At 37.0% G+C, this 23261-nt stretch overlaps 1 protein-coding gene and 1 non-coding gene across 6 annotated transcripts in view; both read right to left on the bottom strand.

The window, feature by feature from the left end:
- NRG3 (neuregulin 3) overlaps positions 1-23261 on the bottom strand; it is a 1102351-nt gene that overhangs the window by 636627 nt on the left and 442463 nt on the right. The gene's annotated exons all lie outside the window — the stretch shown is intronic.
- LOC119467779 lies at positions 6442-6547 on the bottom strand. The gene has a single exon (XR_005196401.1). It is a non-coding gene; the product is annotated as a U6 spliceosomal RNA (small nuclear RNA).

Below are 23261 nucleotides of genomic sequence, written 5' to 3'. Positions count from 1 at the left end.
AGAATATTAGAAATGTAAAGCATGGACTCTATCCATGACCTACTGCACCAGAAACGTTAGAGGTGGGTCCTGGATGCTTCTGTAAAAAGCTTTCCAGGTCATTCTCATATACCCTAAACTCTAGCTGGCCTGAGTGATCCACTCTGTTATCTGCATGCCAATAACCTAAATTTTATACATCCACCTCACAGGTTTCTCTGAATTCCAGAGTCTCCCTACCTCTGCCCTCTTGATGGTCATCCCAAAAGCACCTCAGAAACTGCTTATAGAAAATGGAATTCTTGCTCTTCCTCAACAAACCTGTTCTTCCTTTAGCACTCCCAGTTTCAGTTAATGTGACCCCACCAATCCCATTGCCCAGGCCAGAAACCTAGTAGCCATTCTCTTGATCCTGCATATACAATCACAAAATACTGTTGATTCTAGCTCCTAAATATCTTTTGAATCTACCACTTTTTCCTTCTCCACTTACCTGGAATATTCCTTATAGACCTGTTTATGTACGTGCTAGCAACCCTAAAATGAATTATTTACAGTAACGTCAGTTTCTATAATATTTGCAAAAAAAAAAACAAAACACATAGCAATCAGTCACTGCTGTTCAGAAAATCATGTCATGGCTTTTCTTGTCTCTTATGGTGAAGACCAAAATCTTCCCAAGCCCTCTGGGTCTCTCAGTCCTCATCTCATACATAATAACTGCCCCCTACTTTCAATACACAAGCCACAATCGTTCAAATTTCCGATGATCCCCTCAGGCCTTTGCACATGCTTTGCTCTGCAGGGAGCTACTTTGCACCCCCACACTCCCACAGTTGTCCACAGATTTCAACCAGAGAACATATTACAAGACAGAGGAAACTTCAGCAAAAAATAAATTCTCATTGGATATTTCTGTTCTCTACAAAACTCTCTACAGTGTTGTCCAGTAAAGGCTTTCTTCTCTGGGTCTCCATTACCATTTACGTCACAGACCTACTCCCTTCTCTTTCTGCTCTTTGTCTCTCATTGTTTCTGTCAAAGCAATGACTGCTACTCATAGTCTTGAGCCACAGATAACACATATGTCTGGGAAGCCTAGCCTTTGAGATGATTTGTCAAAGTCTAACAAAAATAGCCACACCCTATGGGATATTCTTAAACTTGCTACTAAAAATAATAACTTTCATATATCTGTGTGTGTGGATGTGTGCATGTATGTGGGTATATGTATTCCTAATAACTAACCCATCACCTGATATCCAATAGTCAATAAACACTGAATGAATATCCTCACACTAACCCTGATTGTGAACTTTTATCTATTGTAGATGAGATTTTCAGTATACCCATAGTTCTCACAAAACAGCCTTCCTGGGAGTTTGACCTACTCTATAGGCTAAGAAAATCAGGTGTATATTAAGGATTGAATGCTATGTATAAGTGAGGACAATTTTAGAGTAGCCTAAAAATCCGATATGATAGAGGACTAATTGGGCTTGCCATTCACAAAGAGTAGCAGCTACTTACCTCACACAGGTCAGAAGCACATATTTAGACATTTTTGTGGTTTCAGAGGGACCTTATCTCTGCCTGGTTCCATAAAAAGTCATGAAGTTGGTTGTGTATGCTTATTTAGAAATATTATGATATGGATTACAGCAGGGTCATTTTCCACTTGTTCAAATGTTACCTTACTTACACATGAGCAGTGAGCAGCATGTATGTAGAAACCCCAGTGCCTTCTGCTAAGAAGAGAACATGACCATTTGTAGATTGATCTTAAACTCCAAAGAGAAGAGAACTGAATCTATGTTGGTGGGGCCCTTTTAATGCTTCTCCAGCACAGGTGGACCTCAGCTAATAGACCGATTCTATCTTCTGAATCAGGTGCATTGGGAGACTTGAAAGAGATGTCATCATAGACTTGAATTACATGGCCTTTCTTCCTCTGACCGTATGTTTCCTAAGCAATTTTCCATTTGAAATTTGATTTCCAGTGTTAATTTGGATGCTATCCATGGTAGGGATGGTGTTTTCTTCTCTACAACATCTTTATTTCCCAGGTGTTTCTTCATATGAAACTTTTAGAGGATAACAGTTTCTCACACATAGCCACAGCCTTCTGTCTCCCTGTACCTCACCTCACACTGGTGACTACTGCTAGCTCAAGAGTTAACACACCCAGCTCAATAATAACATGTGAGCTCCCTTTATCCTGTGGCTAAAACTCCACTGGGTCTTCATTACACAAGATTAACAAACAATTCAGCAATTCCCCACACAAGCCATCAGAGAAGGCTCTCTGGGACTGTACTTCCTAGTGTCTCTCTCAGTTTCCTTGAGCTCCAATAATACTAGAACACATATGGCCACTTTTAGACTCTGTGAGTTTAAATGTGCTATTCCCTTTACCTTATACACAGCTAAATGTCTCTGCCTAACAAATAAATTCTAATTGTTTCAGATTTATGTGAAATGTAAGCACATACTGAAGTCTTCTCTAACTCTTCAGGTTAGAAGTGGCTGAAAGTACTCAGAGCTCCAGGCACACTTCCTATTCATCTGTAATACTGTGATGATCACTCTGAATTGCAATTTAACTGTTTACAAGTTCGTTCTCCATCCTCTTCTTAAACTAGATTATGGGTTCTTAGGGACTAGCAAATGAACCTCTGTATCACCATAATTTATCACAAAGCCTGACACACAGTAAGTGCTTAATGCATGCTTTCTGTGAGTAGTATCATAATGGTTATAACAATGATTATACCAACATCACAGGCATATACAAAACTGCAGGATGATAAGATAACAGCACCTTGTTGCTCCAATCTGTAATAATGTTTTTGGAAATGAATGATGAAAAACATATCTGTATTTCTGTGAACATACCTGAGACTGACTAATAATCAAGGATTTTTATATGTTCATGAGTTCCATATGAAAAATAAAGCAGTTTTTATTAAATGAGTATTAATGTGTTTGTTCTCAAGAATTTTCTCCCACATCCAAATTTCTTGTCTGGAAAGTATGTGTGGATGTGATGTTCAACATATTTAATAAGTCCTGTGGAAATTACAGGACTAATCAGAATAAATCTGTATAGCCATATGAGAGAAGCAGGGTCCTGGAGGTCCCTCTGGGGCTGCATGTTAACTCTTGTTTCTGGATTAACACTGAGGAGGTTTGAAAAGCCAGGCATCCAGAGTGGCATGGTGGGGGGTGGGGGACATTTTCCAGGGGGATTTGAGCAGTGGTCATTTGAATATTGACTATTTCTTAATAGTCAATATAATTAATAGAGCACACTGCTGTACATCAGGTCTTCTCTCATGATATAAATCTGTCTTTAGTATAATTTGAAGCTAGGTTATGTTCTGGTTGCTTAGGGCTGCTTTGGCTATTCAAGCCCTTTTCTGGTTCCATAAGAATTTTAGGATTTTTTCTTTCTAATTCTGTGAAAAATGACATTGGTAATGTATTGGAATGGTGTTGAATATGTACATTGCTTTGGGTAGTATAGTCATTTTATTGATATTGATTCTTCAAATCCATGAGCATGGGGTGATTTTCCATTTGTTTGTGTCATCTATGATTAGTGTTTTGCAGTTCTCCTTGTAAAGATCTTTCACTTCCTTCATTAAATGTATGCCTATGTATTTTTTTTGGTAACTATTGTGAATGGGATTGAGATCTTGATTTGGTTCTCAGCTTGACTATTATTACTGGTGTTTAGCAATGCCACAGATATTTGCATGTTGACTTTGTATCCTGAAAATTTACTGAAAACATGTATCAAATTTAGGGCTCTCAATGCTATAATAACCAAAACAGTATGGCATTGGTATAAAAATAGACATATAGATAAATGGTACAGCATGGAGAACTCATAAATAAAGCCACATACCTATGACCAACTGACCTTTGACTAAGTCAACAAAAACATATACTAGGGAGAGGACACTCTATTAAACAAATAGTGCTGGAAAATTGGATAACCGTATGCAGATGAATGAAACTATATCCATATCTCTTTCCATATACAAAAATTAACTGAAGATGAATTAAGCATTTAAATGTTCCAGGCATGGTGGTCCACACCCCTAATCCCAGCACTTTGGGAGCCTGAGGTAGATGGAACTCCCCACTCATCTGAGGTTAGGATTTCAAGACCAGCCAGAACAATATGAAGAAACCCCATCTCTATGAAAAATACAAAATTAGCTAAGTGTGGTGGCACATCCCTGAAATCTCAGCTACTCAGGAGTCTGAGGCAGGAGAATTGCTTGAATCCAGGAGGTAGAGGTTGTGGTGAACCAAGATCACACCACTGCACTCCCACAAAAATTAAAAAAAAAAAAAGACTTAAATATATGACCTGAAACTGTAAAAATCCTAGAAGAAAACCTAGGAAAAACTCTACTGAACATTGGCCAAGACAAAGAATTTATGACCAACTCTTCAAAAGCAAACATCATAAAAACAAAAATATATAAATGAGAGTTAATTAAAGGAAAAAGCTTCTGCACAGCAAAATAAACAATCAACAGAGTAAACAAACAACCTACAGAATGGGAAAAATATCTGACAAAGGGCTAATATCCAGAATCTACAAGGAACTGAAACAACTCAACAAAAAAATAAATAAATAACTCCATTAAAAAGTGGGCAACACACATGAACAGACATTTTTTAAAAGAAAATATACAAGCAACCAATAACATATGAAAAACATTCTCAACATCATTAATCATCAGATAAATGCAAATTAAAATCAGAGTGAGATACCATCTTACATCATCAGCCAGAATGGTTAATATTAAAAAGTCAAGAAACAACAGATATTGTGAGGATGTGGAGAAAAGAGAATGCAAATACACTGCTGATGGGAGAGTAAATTAGCACAACCTTTATGGAAAACAGTATGGAGATTAATCCAAGAACTAAAAATAGAACTACCATTTGATCTAGTAATCCCACTACTGAGTATATACCCAATGATATACCAATCATTATATAAAAAAGATATCTGTAATTGTATTTTTCTGGCAGCACTATTTACAGTACCAAAGATAGGGAATCAACTTAAATGTCCACTAATAGATAAATGGATAGCTGGATAAAGAAAATTTGTGTGTGTGTATGTGTGTGTGTGTGTGTGTGTGTGTGTGTCTGTGTGTGTGTAAAATATAATATACTGTGTGTACACATATGTACACATATATGTAACAAATGCCATATTCCATACATATATCATATACACAAACCAGAAATACCATATACCATAGATTCCATAAAGCAGTACTCAGCCATGAAAAAGAAATCATATATTTTGCTGCAAAGATTTATACAATCTAGGACTCCCAAGGCTTAGTAACCAAAACACCATGGCACTGGTATAAAAATAGATATATAGATCAATGGAACACATTAGAGGAACTGGAGGCAATTATCGTAAGTAAAATAACTCAAAAACAGAAAGTCAAATACTTTATGTTCTCGCTTATAAGCGGGAGCTAAACAGAGTACACATGGATATATAGCAGTAAATAATACACATTGGAGATTATAAAAGATGGGAGCATGGGAGGAAAGAAAGGGTTGAAAAACTACCTATTGGGTTACCAAATCTCCTTTTGGGTGATGGGTACACTAAAAGCCCAGACTCTACCACTATGCAATACATTAATGTAAGAAATCTGAACTTGTACTCCCTAAATCTATAAAAATGAAACGTATACATACGCACATATATAAAATAAATCTGCTCTTAGGACTTATAGTTTTAACAATTCAAACCAGCAACCTTAGGATAAGAGAAACTTTATAAGTCAGCATGTAATAATAATGCTTGGAATAAACTCATTAATCCAACGTAAAGATCATTTTCATTTTATTGAAGAGAAATTGAATTATGAAGGTATCACACGACAGTCTTACTATTTAACACCTTATCCATAGAAAGGCAGGGAAAAGCCAGAGAAGCCCATTCCATAAAGAAATCTCTTTAATAGTCTGCTTTTTTGACTGTGCTGAGTTTTGGACCCTTTTAAGCTACATATATTCGAGTCTCTCCTTGCCAAACACTCTATCACTCCAGAGTAAGTAAACATAAAAGCAATTAAAAGGCACCATTTTTAGCAGTTCACATCCTGGAACCCATCTACACAACACCATTTTTAAAACATTTTGATTTTTAATTTTTTGGGGTACATGGAAGGTGTAGATATTCATGGGGTACATGAAATGCCTTGATACAGTTATGCAATGCATAATAATCACATCATGGAAAATGGGGTATCCATCTACTCAAGCATTTATACTTTATGTTATAAACAATCCTATTAACGCTCTTAGTTATTTAACATGTATAATTAAGTTATTATTGACTAAAGTCACCCTGTTGTCCTATCAAATAATAGGTCTTATTCCTTCTATTTTTTTGTACCCATTAACCACAAAAATAGGGAACGTTTCACGAATTTGCATGTCACCCCTGTGCAGGGCCATGACGATCTTCTCTGTATTGTTCCCATTTTAGTACATGTGCTGCCAAAGCGAGCACGCAACACCTTTTTTTTTTTTTTTTTTTTTTTTTTTTTAGCACACTCTAAAATACACTTCAAGGTAGGTATTGCAGGGAGGTAGGTGGATACAAAAATAAAGGCAGTGCTTGACTCTGGGAATTTCTATTACTTTCTCTTTCAAATGTTCTTTTCATTCCATTATGGTTTTGAATTAATGTCTAAACATTGACTTGATTTTTCAAATTCCTTCATGAAAATGAATATCAATGACTTAAATTACTTAAAAATCTTTTTTCCCCTTTATAGTCTTAGCTTGTATTTGAACTATTTATTTGAGTGTGCAGAAATCCAAGCAGTTTCTTCTCTGTGGGAAGCATAAAGAAGGCTTAGGAATTGCAACACAAGAGCCTGGCCTGAAGCCCTGCTTATGCATTTGCTAACTATGTCAAGTATCATGATAGAAGTAGAAAATGTATTCTAGGAGTGGAAGAGTTCGTGGAAAGGACAGTTTTGTCAGCAACGGTGTGGCGGCTCTGCATTTTATGCAAGAGAGGCTCAGAGAGTGGGTTGAGGTGGGAACTAGACATATCTTAATGCAGCCTTTGCATAGGAAACATGTTTTTACTTCTATGGTGTTCTCATTTGGATGGGTTGAGAAACTGAGATTATAACAAGACTAATTCTAACACTAGCCCCAGCCACCACCTCCAGATTCTTAGAATCTTATCTGCAAACCACAGTTCAAAAAAAGTCAATCAAGAGAATTTTCCCCCTCAAAAAAAGGCAAGCCAACTGTCAAAGACACTTTCGAGAGTATTCACTCTGGCTGACTGGAAAAGTTATGAAAATTATATTAAAGACCCTTAAAAGATGAATAGTTGTTTAAGTAAAAGGACTATGTATATTTAAGCTGTCTTGTATCTCCAGCCCCAACCCTAGATGGCATTTGATAGATGCAAGACAGAAAATAAAAGAAATGCTAAATCAGGTGGAAAAGGATACAGCTTCCTAGATATCACGGCACATGAGAAGTACACACAAGCAAGAGAGGAAATGCAAGCAACCACAGTGTTAAGGACCAAGAAGACCAAAAGGGACACCAGGAATACATTAAAAGCCAAAAGAGCACTTGGAAGCTTAAGATATTTGAACTTCAACATGTTCAACTTAAAAATATATAAATTTAAAAATCATTTTAAAGAGAGATAGTTACTGATATGGTTTGGCTGTATCTCCACCCAAATCTCATCTTGAATTGCAATCTCTATAATCTCCAAGTGTGGAAAGGACATGATGGGAGGCAACTGAATCACGGAGGCGGCTTTCCCCATGCTGTTCTCATGATAGTGAGTGAGTTTTCACAAGATCTGATAGTTTTATAAGCCTCTGGCATTTATTCTGCTGGCACTCATTCTCTCTCCTGCTGCCCTGTGAAGAGGTGGCTTCCACCATGATTGCAAGTTTCCTGAGGACTCCCCAGCTATGCAAAACTGTGAGTCAAGTAAGCCTCTTTTCTTTATAAATTACTCAGTCTTAGGTATTTTTTCCTAATGGTGTGAGAACAGACTAATACAGTTACTGACTAAACTACAGAAAATCAAGAATGTAGCATTAACCTCTAAAATGTCACATTTGTTTAAAACAGACAACTAGAATGTATTCAGTCAGTATGTCATTTACCATTTTGAAAACATTCAGGTCTTAGGAATACGCAATCAGATTATGAAACAATTACATTGTTCTCCAAATCTTCTGGCATAAAGTACCCAATACATCAATCATTTCACATCCTTGAAGAAGTCTCATCCTCTGCACCTGTTCATCTTCATGACAGTGTTGGTGTCATCTTAAGCAAAAGTGGGAAAGGCTTGTTTCTTGGTACTACATTGGGATTCTTTGTTTTGGTCTCAGATGAAATTTATTGTGCTGAGTTCTAAATATCCAACTCAATGCTTTGAAATGTACTTTTGCATATCTGAGTTTGCATTACTACTTTAATACTTGCTGGCATTTTGAACATGAATAAGTTGAATATGTGAAAGCATACAGTTCATGGGGTTTCATGAAGCCTAAAAGAGAAAGGAATACAATGTGTGGTAGCGGGTTTTTCACAGTGCTTGACACCAAACACATCTTCGCCTTCTTTACTAAATAAGTCAGCACATATTTATTGAGTATCAACTGTGTATCTGATTCTGTAATATCTCTGTGTGATGCCAATTAAAGTCATTTATTTAACAATCTATCATTAAGTATCTACAATAAGACTGCTGAGTACTGTACTGATTCCTGGGGTGGGAAGTGAGGTAATCAGTTCAGATAATAAGGCACATGGCTGCGTCCCAGGAACAACAAGGCAAGCATGACTGTCAGGTACCCAATCTACACTCTGCTAAGTGCTAGGCAGGGAAGAGTGATGTCTAGGTGACTAATAGACTTACAATGCCTAATCCTTGCTAACCTCTAAGCACTTGTTTAGAGACACTGGATGTGGTTATAGCATTTTAAAAGATAAATAAGCCCTCCATAAGGCAGTTCATGGATTTCTCATATGCTATTACATTGACTAGATCAATAAAGGGTGGGATGCCCCCATCAATCGCTAGTAACATGGTGATCTCACAAGTGCATTACCTACAACTTGACTATCACGTTGACTTCAGAAAGAGAATGGAGGCTTTTCTGCATTATTCCACAAATATTTTTATGTTTTTTTTCCAAAGAGGAGAGAGACTCACATTACGCTTTATTCAGTCATGTTTATCTTACTCATCTCTGACAGCATACATGAAAGATCTTACACATGGAACAAAGGGAAGGTTTGTGGATCTTATTTGACTCTTGGCTTAACCATAGCCAACTGTTTTTCAGCAGGTTCTTAATTTATCTGAATCTTATTTATGTAATGTGATTAAAATCTTAATTATCATTCATTTTGAGTTTAAAGGCCCCAATGCATTATAGACATGCAGTATTAATTTTATCATGCATCTTCTCTGCTTTAAAATTTCTCTTTCCATTTGAATAGACATTTTTCCAAAGAATGCATATATATGTACATCCAACAAACACATGAAAAGATGTCCAAAATTGTTAGTTTTTATGTAAAACAAAATCAAACCTACAATGAAATATCACTTTACATCCATTAGAACAGACAACAACAAGTATTGGCAAGAATGTAGAGAAACAGAAACACTCAGACCATGCTAGGGAAAGTAAAATGGTACAGCAGCTGTAGAAAAGTTTGATCATTCCTCAAGATGTTAAACAGAGTTACCATATGACCAAGCAATTCCACTCCTCACGTAAGAGTTTTGAAAACAAATGTTCATAATTGTTTATGAGTGTTTACATAAATATTATTCATAGTAGCCAAAGCAACTCCATTGTACACCAAGTGATGAATAAACAAAAGTAGAAAAAAAGTAGTACATCTATACAATGGAATATTATTCACTAATAAAAGACATTAGTTTCCGACTCATGCTACAGCATGGGTGAACCTTGAAAGCATTATGCTCAGTGAAAGAGGGGAGACATAAGTCTAAATATTATACAATCCCATTTATAGGAAATGTCCAGAATAGGCAAATCCGCAGAGACATAAAATAAATCAGTGGTTGCCAGAAGCAGGAAGGAAGAATGAAACTCTGTGTTCCTTTCTTTTAACCTTGGTTTCCTATAAACCCTCTTTTATGTTTCCAGTTTAGTAAAAAGTAAAAGGGGACAAAAATGGCTCAATAGTGAGGATTCTGCAAATAAATAACAGTCAATTTCATGTTAATGCCATTTGAGGAAAAAAAAGAAGAAAAATCCTCATGTACCACCCCAAAAGTGATTGCCTTATTAACAAATTTGACTCCCAGACCTTTGTTTCAGAAAAAGTATTATTGAGAAAATTGGTCCATTCTCTGTGATTGCTGGAAAGCAATTAAAACAAAAATCAAAGAGCTATAAAGCATCTGTTCATTTCCAATTCTTATCTCTCCATTTGCAGAACTAAGAGCTATAAATTATAGTGCTTGTGGATCATTCAATATTTTCAGTATGAAAGACAACGGTGGTCTTTAGCCTGGCCAACATGGAAAAACCCTGTCTCTAGTAAAAATACAAAAAGTAGCCAGGCATGGTGGCAGGCACCTGTAATTACAGCTACTTGGGAGGCTGAGGCAGGAGAATCACTTGAACCAGGGAGGCAGAAGTTGCAGTCAGCCAAGATCATACCACTGCACTTCAGTCTGAGCAACAGAGCAAGACTCTGTCAAAAAAAAAAGAAGAAGAAAGAAAGATAATGGTAGTCTTTGAAAGTTATTGCTGAGAAAATTTGGAATTTTCATCAGAAATTCCAATTTAAGTACAGATAATAGGCTAGAAATCTACTATCTAACTTTGCCTCTCTGATGATGGAAGCCATGTGCTTCCACCATCCTTTGCATTGATTGAAGTCGTTTCCCAATCTGCACCACAAAGTAGGAACATAGTAATTTTCCTTGATATCTGAAAAAGTTTGCAAGGGTACATTCTCTGTCTCTTCCACACTGCACTCCATATCTCCTTTTCTCTTCTACTGGTGTGACTTTGTATTTGTACATGCCTAGTAAAATGAGTTTTTACTCATCTACATGGCAAACTCTTCTACCGAGAATCAGATTTAGTTCATATAGAGAAGGGTTCAGTATGCTATGGTCCTGGGCCCAAATTTGGTCTGCCACTTATATTTGTAATTAAAATTTTGCTGAAACAGTGCTAAACTCATCTGTTCATGCATGTCTATGGCTTTTTGAGCTCCAATGAGTTGAGTAGTTGTGAAAGAAACCACATGACCCATAAAGCCTAAATGTATATTATTTGACCTTTTATAGAATTTACCAACCCTTTATATGAAACATTACTGGGGAAGGTGGCTTTCTCACAGCTTACGTATTTGAACTACTAGGCATTTTTGGCATTTATTTCAGTGCTTTAGTGAAATATATTTCAATAAATATATATGGAAGATGTGCAACCAAAATTTAACCACTAGGGCATTGGAGTAAGACAGACTTGATTTTGATCCTAATTCTGATATTTTACTATGATTTTCAATAAGCTACTTAACTTCCTTTTTTGTTTTTCTTTGTTTTTGGGAAATAGGGTCTTGCTCTGTTACCCAGGTTAAAGTACAGTCATGTGATCATGGCTCAATGCTGCCCCTGGGCTCAAGTGATCTCCTGCTGTAGCCTCCAAAAGTGCTGACTTAACTTATTTAACCCCCAGTTTCCCTATTTGTAAAATAGAGATAATGAGAGTTCCCACTTGTTAATGAGAATGATTTTGGCTGAGAGTTCAGAAAACTCAGTGCAAATGGCTTAAATTTGAAGGAAAATAACATTATCTATTTTAGGAGGAAATGGTTCCTATGTTGTCTAATACAGTGGCTTACTTAGATCCCCCAAAATAAAGGGTTCATTCTGCTGAGTCATCATTGCCTGTATCCTTAGTCTAGGCTCCCTTGTCATAGATAGCAGCCACAATTTTAGGCATTATATCTAAACATCATCACTCCTATTTCATTAACAAGATTTGAATCCCGTGCCCACCTCTTAAGAATTCTCAGTCTGAACACTGGCATTCCCCTGAGTAGCAATAAAACAAATGTATGGCCATGTGAAGGAGAGTGGACTGATTGTCAGACTAAAACTGAAATTCAGTTGAAGTAAAGTCCATGGAGGATGAAATGTGAGCAGTAGCCAACAATAGAAGCTAAGATTTTTAAAATGAGAATTCTATCAACTAATGCATGTGACAACATGTAGTGTGCAGTCAATAAATGCTGGCACCTCCTGGGAGCTGCGATGTCACCTTTTTTGATAGATTCGTTAGTAGCGTTCTTCCAAAATATATTGTTTAATACAAAGTGCAACTTGAATTAATTTTATTAGGAGTTTTAGAAGAAGTGAGTATTATTCCATTCGATAACTGGAAAGCTTCCAGAATCTAATGGGATTGGATAACTACCATTGTGCAAACACAGGACTCTGTATTTTTTTGCAGCACACACTCACATATGAGTGATATTTGCATCCACCTCATATTAAGTATCAAATACTTACACATCCCCAAGGTCACTCAGTGTAATTAACTGCAAAGTGAACTTAATTAAGGTAAATGAATGTGCTATTTTCTTTACAAAATCACTCACTGAAATGCCCATAATTTTTAAAACAGTGCCCGCCTTTTTGCTTACCTAATTCTTGCTTGGCTCAGATGTAGTCTTCTAGAGTTACTATTTGCAGTCTCTCTTATCTGCCCTCAAAGACACAGAATTCTGCATTCCTTTTGTCATAGCCCTTATCATATTGCATTGTAAATGCCAGTTTACAAGTTTCTTTCCCCTTCACCACACTGTGAGCTTTGAAAAGGCAACTCCTGATACACAGCATGTATTCCTTCCATGCTTCAGGGAAATAAGTAATGAATGACAGTAAACGCCCATTGAGAATGTCCATATTGAGAGAAAGCTGCCCTTATTTACACATCCCTGACCATGGTGAGACTCTTGCTTGTGCTCACCAGATTGAAAGGCCCATCTTTTTCCTCCCTTTTCCTTCTCCCAGTGTCTTCATTAAGTCAGAAAGATTGGAGCCATCCAGCAGTATTTTGTTTTTCCTTTCCTTCTCTCTGACCAGGACACGATATTTTTCCATGAGAAAAAAGAATAAGGAGACTGAGACCCCACCCAAAATTAAAAGTCAATGCGGTGGGTACCTATGAACCAAGAAGAGTGCCTTGTAGATATTTTGAGTAGGTGTGAAAAGACTCCAGGAACTAAAATTACTACACTGTGAGACATCTATTAAAAACAATCCCACCAACTAGATAAGCATACAAATCTCCAAAAGCTTAGCTATGGTTACAGTGACAAGACATACTCCAAGAAAAAACTGTCTATAGAGAATGATGAATACAGAATTTTGAAAGCCCCTGTCTCCTATACTGAGGGAGGTTCTGGGAAAATGCCTCCACGTAGCTGTACTCTCCCTTTAAAGCGTTTTGAAATCTCACCCATTTCAAAATGGTAACTCAGAGTCAGTTCAGCTGACTCTTCCCCAAGTCTTCCACCTGGCATTAACCTTCATCTCCTCTCTGCTTCCTCAGCATTTTGCTGCTATTCTTATTATAACATGTATCACTCTCTGCCTTGTGTGCTGGCTATTTTTTTGTTTGTTATTCCTGAAGCCCACTGGGTAAATCCTGAGCTCCTAAAGGGCAGGGGCAATATTTGCTCATCTTTTCTTCCCCATTGTTACAGACCACCTAAGCCAATATAGAATCAGAGACAAGGGTAGATCTTGATCAATAAACATGTCTGAATATTTTCTTCCTATTACACTTTACTGCCAAACTGAAAGCCTCTTTGTGAACAGACTGTTTTCCTTACGCAAGTAGGGTTTTGAGAAATGTAAAATTATGTTCAAAACTCAATTGTTGATCCTTTCTGTGTGATTGCCTATATAAGTAGAAGTACATTCTCTTTTTTTGTTAGGGTGAGGATATTGCACCAAATATAAATGCCTATGTTTGCCTAGTTCTGTTTCTTGGGAAGACCTACATATCCTTCTAATTTAATTGCCTCAAGAGATTGGATTTGGCAGATAATTTTGGATCATAAATATCAGTTTCTTTCTCTATCTACAGTCTTCCCAAACATTTGAGGTCAAAATATCACAAATGGATCATATCAGAGCCATGAAAGATAAGTGACTGATTGTCTCCCTGATATTGATCTCATGCCAGCATAGAGATGAGAAAACATGAAATTTGCCTTCTTTTTGGCTTATTCAGGACATGGCAATTTCACCAAAGGTTGGATGTCATTCAAAATCTAACCACAGGGCTGCTATATAGGGTGGTGGATCCCCCACTATTGCAGGTATGCAAACACACGTTGGGTCAGCCACTGATATGGGTGTTGCAAAGGGATTTCTTCAAGTGGTCAGAGTTGGACTAAATAGCCACTAAGGTCCGTTCCAGATGTGTTAGTTTGTGAAGGGTCAACCCTGTATTTAAGCTAGGAGAAAGAGCTAGAGTGGCAGAGGAGAAGCTGTCTGCTCCCCATTACCCTTGTTCCCCATGGCATCCAACAGGCAGTTGGTGGTGTCACGATGCTACACAAATGTGAGGCGTAGGCTTCCAGGCTCAAACACAGCATGTACCAAACACACTGACACAGTGTCTTAGTCAAAATTTTGAACTGTGAAAACTGATTAATTTTGTATCCAACTGAAATTCTATTTCACAGCAAAGCAGTTTCCCAGCTGTGAGAAGATGAACACTATGGCTCCAAAGAAATCAATGATCCTTCTCTGGTACTCAAGGCATCTTTATGATTCCCTTTGAGTGACAGACAGCTTTATACTACCATGGTTCTGATAAATCAAACCCAAGCATTTCAACCAGGGGGCAAACAATTTCCCATAAAGCTATCCACTTCTCTCTGTTAGGTAGCCACTGGATCACTACCAGCAGAGCAGAGAGGAGCTCACAGGCTGGGCCTCTGTCTCCTCTCGCTCATGTACACTCCTTGACATCCAGTTTGTTCCCATCTGCAGGAACATTACAACTTCTAAATGTTGAAGGGGTTCTAATAGTGCTGAACAGAAATGTGTGCACACTCCAGCTCCAAAATTGGAAAAAAATATTTATCTTTGTCACATCTTCCCCTTGATGCAAAACCACGGTCCACTTTCATAAACAGGTTGCATGGTCAAAGCAGCTTTTCCCAGATAGATTTTAAGGAAAAACAACTCTGGGTATAGCCATAAAAAATAAAAAGTGAAAAAAAAATAGTTCCTCAGTGGGGAGTGACTAAGTTAAAAAATACATTTTTTTCATTCTGATATCTCCAAACCATTAGATATGGTAACATGAACGCAAATCTTCAAGAAGACCATTTAGGAAGCACAGTTTGCAGCTTATTTGACCATGGGAACCTTTGTTGCTGGGTCCCATTGAAATTTAAGTTCCACAGAAGCACAGTTTAGGAAACGTTGAGTTAAAGTAAAACAATGGGTCTACAGCATCAGGAAATTTTCATAGTGTGGTCCAGAAAATATCAGAGAACCAAAGCCTTTTACACAATTCAGAGACTGGTAAAAACGTCGCTTGCCTGGAAATGGTTCCTTTTTATGAACAGCCTTAGGAAACTATAAAATCACTTCTACTTTCGTGAGTACCAGACCAAGAATCAAAAGAAAAGATGAGAAGATGACAGGTGAAGGAGGGAAAGCGTTGAAGACCAGAGCATGGGTAGAGAGTGAGCAGGTGCGGCAGGTATTCTGGGCACAGGTAGAAGGTGTTTTCTCAGGTATATATGGAGGCAGAGGCGAATCCTCAGGTTACAAGTAAATAGTGTGGGCCTTGTTTTCAAGCCATAGAATATAGATGACTAAGACTCTATCCCAAAAGTCCAATCATTGCAGACAACGAGATTTCTCTGCAGGAAATATGAAAGCCAGGAAGCAGCAGAGATAAGCTTAATATGTTATTCAGGAGAAAACATAGACTGGACCACTAGATAGCCAGAACTGAGATATTAAATGGGGGAGTGGGCAACAGAATCGCTCTTTAATGTCATCAGCAATGCCAATTTAAAAGAAATATAAATTATGCTAAGAACCCCAATGTATATTATTATATTTCAGATGTTAAGTTGGTACAAATTTACATTGACAACTTAAGAAGCCAGGTGGACAAATTTGCACTTACAACTAGGTAGAAAACAGTTTCAAAAATACTATTTATCAAAAGACTTAAAAATATTTCTAATTTTTGACCTTGTATTTCTACATGGAATCTGTCTAGAGAACACATCATATATATGAAAAAACTATTTTGTTCAAATATTTGTATTGTCATATATCTATATGAATAGAGATATTAAATGGTATAAATTTCCAATAGTAGAATGGTACAGTAAATTGTATTTGGAGTCACACAGTGGGATTTTATGCAGTTATCAAAGGTGATGTTTATGAAGCATCTGTTAACCTGATTATAAACCTTATTATAATACAATGTTAAACAAATAAAAGAGAAAAACATAAGTATATTGCATAATCATGCCTATAAAAATCAGGTAAAAATAGCAAAAATGTCCAGAAAAGATAACAAAACAGCAATAATAGTGTAAAGTTTACATAATTTTTTTGACTCTTCTCTTCAAATTTATTCAGAAGCTTCTAATTTTTCTTTTACAGGTATAATTTATCTTAAGAAGCAATATTTTTAAAAGAATATTAGCCCAGGGAAATAAATATTCTTAAAAATGATGCCAATAGTGGTCCTTTTACTAAGCACTTCCTAACTTCAGATGCATATTTAGGAAAAGATCCAGATATGGAAAATGTTTATGGCCAAAATTGTTCATTGCTGTAATGAAATGTCATCAGGAAAATGGAAGAAAGAGAATCATTGCACACTAAGAAATCCATACCTCAGGCAGACTGCAGAGGCTAGGTGTGGTTCTGGGGAAACCCTTGGGTGGTAGCCATGATCCACAGCTATAGCAGCCTAGGGATCGCAGGGCCAGAAGCACAGAGTGCCATCTTCCTGTGATGAACTGCCTAGAGAGTGGCCTTCCTGAGAAGCCATTTTGGTTTCCAGGAGTCCATTTTACGTGATGACATATAAGGAAAGATTTGGAAGGGGATCTAAGCGACATTGCCAAAAGAAAAGCACATTAGACATTTGCTTTGGAGACAGAAATGTCATGTACCTGAGCAACTTCTGTGAAGGAATAAGACAGATTATCCTATGGGGCCAATAAATTTAGTCTCATTCTTTACAATGACTCAATATGACAAGAGATCTAAAAACAGATTTGTTTTTTACTTGGAAATATATGTTCTGTGCTCTATAACCCCTGTTCTGGATGTCTTCTTATTTTAATCTGTCCCAAACTAGGCATGTTCCCCTGAAATGTAATTTCCAGTAATTCTTATCTTTTTCAAAAGACCGAGAACAAAAAACCCACCACCAAACAAAAAACTTAGCACTCATTTACCTTTATTTTAGGTGATTGAGACAAAAGAAAAAAAAAAAAAAAACTTGCAATGTAACTATTAATTAATAAGTTTCCAGAACAGGTGAGATTTTTATAAAAGAGCATAATGGATATATAATCAAGGAAAGTCTTCTTGTATAGGAATAATTCTTTTTTAAAAAGCATGTTTTTCAGTAGCACACAGCTCCTCAATAAAGTAGCACCCTGGCACAAGCCAAAGAGAAAAGAAGCCACTCTAAAAATATCTCAGTAAAAATGGAAAGAGCTGACATTTCCTTCCATGCTCCTGGAACAGCCATCTCTGAAACTGCATGGCCCTGGGCTGTCCAGTTGCTTTATTCTCCATTCCCCTGTATACCTGCAGAGAAAGGACGCAGAAAATGGCTGAAATGTGTAGTTGGCATGAACCTGCTTTTACTTTTTAAAACTGATCAGTTATATATTTAAAAAAGCACTATAAATGAGTACCAGCCACAGAATCTATAGCATTCTAAAAATAAGCATTGATGAGGCAAAATTCAGGGATAAACACATTAAAATGTTACATTCCTGGCTCATTAACTTCTAGCACGCTCCCACATCATCCCCTCTGGCATGGACACTTGAATAGTTGTTATTTGTTCAATCATTTATTTAAATAGTTTTATTGCCAGGCATGTTGGGAGGTTTCTGTGAGAATAAGAAATGACTGGAAATTGTCCAGCATCTTGAAATCACTCCAAGGCAGTTACAGGTCCCCAAACCCTGACTATGATGATGTTAACAGAAATTGAGCAATCCTTGCTCAAACCAGTTATGAACTTGACCAGAGCCCACAGGAGCAGAGTTCCATAAAGCACGTTCCTACATGTTCATGAATTGGGGAGACTTTGGCCAACCAATCATTAGAAAATATGAATTCTGATGACTATGCTAATTATCCTGATCTAATAACTACACATTGCATAGTATTGAAATATCATTATATACCCCATAAATATGTGTTATTATCATGAGTTAATTTAAAATTTTAATTTAATTTTAAAAATTCCTTAGTCCAGAAAGCTACTTCAGCCACTGAGGTATGTAGCTGAAGTTCTCACCCTTTGATGACACACACATAGCAAACATGCAAACAGGACCCTAGTCCAAAATACCAATGACGACACCTTCTCCTTCTAACAAATGTTCTTTTCACAAACCTCTGAGCCAGAGTGTTGGCTTCTGCAAAATAAGGATATGAAATTTTTGTTCAGGAGACAGATTCTATGTAAATACCTATTCAACATACCATGAAATTATGAAATAAATTGTGCTCCCCCACCCCCTGCCAAAATTCATAAGTTGAAGCCCTAACCATGAAATGTGACTGTTTTTGGAGACAGAGCCTTTAAGGGGGTAATGAAAATTAATGAGATCCTGAGAAGAGGTCCGTTATATGATAGGAACCGCGTTATTGAAACAGGAAGAGACACTGAAGTATAGCGGATAGAGAAATGCTATGTGAGGACTCAGAAAAGCAGCTGACTGTGAGCCAAGCAAAAAGACCACTGGAGAAACCACACCTACTAAAACTCGATCTTGGACTTTCAGCTTCAGGAGCTGTGAGAAATATCTGTTGTTTAAGCCATTCCATCTACAGTACGGCAGCCTTAGCTAACTAAAACATATCACAAGTCATATGTTAGTTTACAAGTCATATGTTAGTTTACAAGTCATGACATCCACCCCAGGATTCCTGCCATATTAGATGGGGAGGAGGCAGTTTCTAAATGGCTCGACTTTGGTGAAGTCTCAACTCGGGAAGCTCTGAAATTAATCCACCTAACAGAGAACATCACCTTCCATCCAGTCTCTTCTGTGGTGAACAACTCACGAAACAACTCTCCTGAGTGTCTGGCTCCTGTTAACTTGGTGGTCAAAAAGGAGCTCAAGGCAAGTGGCAGTAGCCAGAGGATGTTGCAGTGGCTGGCCACAAAGTCACCCAAAAAGGAAGACTCAAAAACACCCCAAAAGGAAGAGTCAGATGTTCCCCAGTGGTTCAGCCAGTTCCTGCAGAAGAGCTCACTCCCCACCAAGAGAGGCACTGCAGGACTCCTAGAGCAATGGCTGAAGCAAGAGAAGGAGGAGGAACCTGTGGCCAAGCGTCCTTACAGCCAGTGACACAGGACTTTCAGAGACCAAGACCAGGGTCTGCTGCACTGCTGTTCTGATAATAGGTTCTTAGATTGTATGTGTGTGTGTTTGCTTTGGGAGGAGTAGCTTAGTGTTAGTTGACAGTTGTGGGCTCATGGGGAAGTCAGCTTCCTTGCCATGAGTAGGAGCCCCTAGCGGGGCTGGTGGACAGCTTTGGAAAAGGTGTCGTGTTTCTGTCACCAGCCATGTGGGCCCCATAGGGGCACTGTGCCTGCTGCTCTTTCCTGGCAGGGCTGGTGGAGTCTTCCCTTTAACCATGTCTTACGCAGCTGGGAAGTTTCTGCCCTGACCTGGTATTCCTCATAGTAAGCTGTTTTCTGCTCAGCCACTGGGCTCTTTCTGTCTTGAGTAAGTTCTTAAAATGTATTTTTTTCCTGAATAAATTATATTTGATGAAAAAAAAAAGTCATATGTTAGTCTACGTGAGAGAAGAATCATATCTAGTGAATTTCAGCCATCATGTGAACACAATGAAAGGCAATTGCATTTGGTTTGCAGTTACAGCTTAGGTATCACTGTTTTGAGATGGGGGATATGAGACTCCCTAAGCTTCCATAATTTATTCACATCTCTGCCTACACTGAAGTAAACTCTTTTGGGGTTTTGTTGTTTTTAAGATCATTACAATAATGAAGGAAATTCATGTAAATGAATAAGATAGATTGACAAAGCAAGAAAGAATATTTTTAATCCTTATCTTTTTCAAACTCTCTTGATTGTAGCCACAGTTACCTTCACACTGAAAGCTCAGCCCCATCTACTGCTGAGCCGGTCCTTCTCACAAAAAAATCTGGAATGATGTCAAGTAGTACAATGGTGAGCCGAGGGCATCCACCTGGTCCTTGCAGTTCTCTCCTGTTTTGCCACTGATGCTCAGGCCATGGACTCAGCTTCTAGTCCCGTGTCCTATTCTCATTCTAATTTTGCTTCTGAGATGAGAGTGTAAGATTGTAGGATCCAAATAATCCAACACTCTCCTTGGTTCTTGTTTGTTTCCCATACTATGTGGCCTGTATGTATTCCCTCACTCCAGGGTCGTTATTCCAATGAACTGATGACATAGAATAAAGTATCAATCCTTAAAATTACTCCAAGCATCACTTCCTAATTTTAACCATACCAACCTTTACTAATAAATATGCTTCAAAAATATATTAAGCTGTTGTTCTGGATTTATCTATTCCTTAAACTATCTTTTTAAACATAGCTAAATTTTTATTACCATTTTTCAAAAGTGAAAATTGAGAGTTAGAGAATTTAAGTCATTTGGCAAAGATTACATACATTAAAGGTGATGAGAGATTTCCAGTCCTAGCCAAAATGTAGCGTCATGGACTAAAACTTTAGATTTCTGGCAAAGAAGGACAGTGATCCTTAAGCAACGGAAAACAAATGAGACATGAAAACTACACTGAAATAACAAATGCACTGGATGAGTTGGAAGACATATTAGATACTGCAGAAGAAAAGATAGAGGACTTGAGTATGTAGCAATAAAAACTATCAAAAATAGGAAGTTAAAAACAATAATGGGCATCCGTGAAGTATGAGACAACTTTGAAGTATATATTAGGCATATAACATATGTAGAAATAGAGTTCCAGAAGAAGAGGAGAGCAAAAAGCTATTTTCAAATATAATAACCAATTTTTAAAAAATCATGAAAACTATAAACCCGTAGAGTTGAGAAGCTCAACAAATTCCAAGCATAAGAAAGATGAAGAAAATTATAAAAAGGCATGTCACAGTCAACTTTTTACCAGCAATAAATTGAAAATGAGCAATAAATGTAAATCTTATAAATGACCAACACAAAAGGATACATTACACAGAAAAGCAAAGGTAAGGATAACAGTAGAATTCTTACAAACATGGCAACCAAGGTGTCAGTAGGGCTAATCTTTAAGAAACTGAAAGGAAAAAGCAGAAACAAACAAAAAAAGTTAATCTAGAATGCTTTACTCAACACAAGTATCTTTCAACAACAGAGGTGAAGTAAAGCCATTTATAGGCCTACAACAGCTGAGAAAATTCAACAGTAACAGAGGTGAATCACAAGAAATGTCAAGGGCATCCTTCAGGCAGAAGAAAATTCACAGCCAGAAATATGCATCTAACCAAAGAAATACAGAGCATGGGAAATGGCAATTATGTGGTAAATATAAAGTCTCTTTTCTTTTTGTTTAAATATACCAAATATAATTAACTGTTGAAAGCAAAAACAGTAACAAAATATTGTGAGGTTTATTTATGTATATGTGCATTGTGTATATATGTGTGTGTATATATACATATACGTGTGTGTATATATGTTGTACACACACATATATACACACATAGGTATGTATACATATGTACACACATATATACACACATAGGTATTTATACATATGTACACACATATATAGACACATATGTATGTATACATATGTACACACATATATACACACACAAATATACACACACATATACACTCTCCCCTCCTCATCTTTATGCTACTGTTATCCAACATTGTATATATATATATGTACATATGTGCATATATGTATCTATACATGGGTGTATATATGTGTGTGTATATGTATGTGTACATATGTATATATACATATGTGCATATATATGTGTGTATATATGTGTATACACACATATACATGTGTGTGCATATATGTGCATGTGTGTATATATGTATATGTGTGTATACACACATATACATGTATGTATGTATACATATGTATACATATATAAGTATATATAAGTATATATAAGTGTATATAAGTATATATACACACACATATATATACACGTATGTATACATAAATATGTACAAACACATATACACACATATATACACCCATGTATAGATACATATATGCACATATGTACATATATACAATGTTGGATAACAGTAGCATAAAAATGAGGAGGGGAGAGAGAAATGAAGTGTATTATGTAGAGTTTTTATACTACACATGAAGTGATATAATATTACTTGCAACTTGACAGTGATAGCTAGAGGTATATACTAAAAGCTACCAAATAATGATAAAGCAACCATGAAAATAATAAAACAAAGAATCAAAAGTAAGACAACAACAAAGGAAATGCAAAAAAAAGAAAAGCTTATCAAGTTGGATAAAAAAGCAAGACCCAATTATATGCTGCCTACGAAAAGACCACTTTATAACATAAACAGGCTAAAAGCATAAATGAAAACAGATATACCACACAAACAATATCCAAAGAAAGCTAGAGTAGTTACATTATCATCAGACCAAGTAGACTTTATAATTACCAACATTTGAGGAATAAAGAATAAGACTACCAGCCTGGGCAACACAGTGAGCCCTTGTTGCTACTAAAAACAACAACAAAAAATTAGCCATGCACAGTGGTGTATGGGTGCAGTTTCAGCAACTCAAGAGGCTGAGGTAGAGGAATCTCTTGAGCCCAGGAGATTGAGGCTGCAGTGAACCATGATCACACCACTGCACTCCAGCCTGGACAATTGTGTGAAAACCTGTCTCCAATTA

The sequence above is a fragment of the Cebus imitator genome, unplaced genomic scaffold (genome assembly GCF_001604975.1).
Source record: "Cebus imitator isolate Cc_AM_T3 unplaced genomic scaffold, Cebus_imitator-1.0 Scaffold330, whole genome shotgun sequence".
Taxonomy (NCBI): Eukaryota; Metazoa; Chordata; class Mammalia; order Primates; family Cebidae; genus Cebus; species Cebus imitator.
The sequence above is the reverse complement of the archived record's forward strand: the minus strand, read 5'-3'. Positions and strand labels throughout refer to the sequence as shown.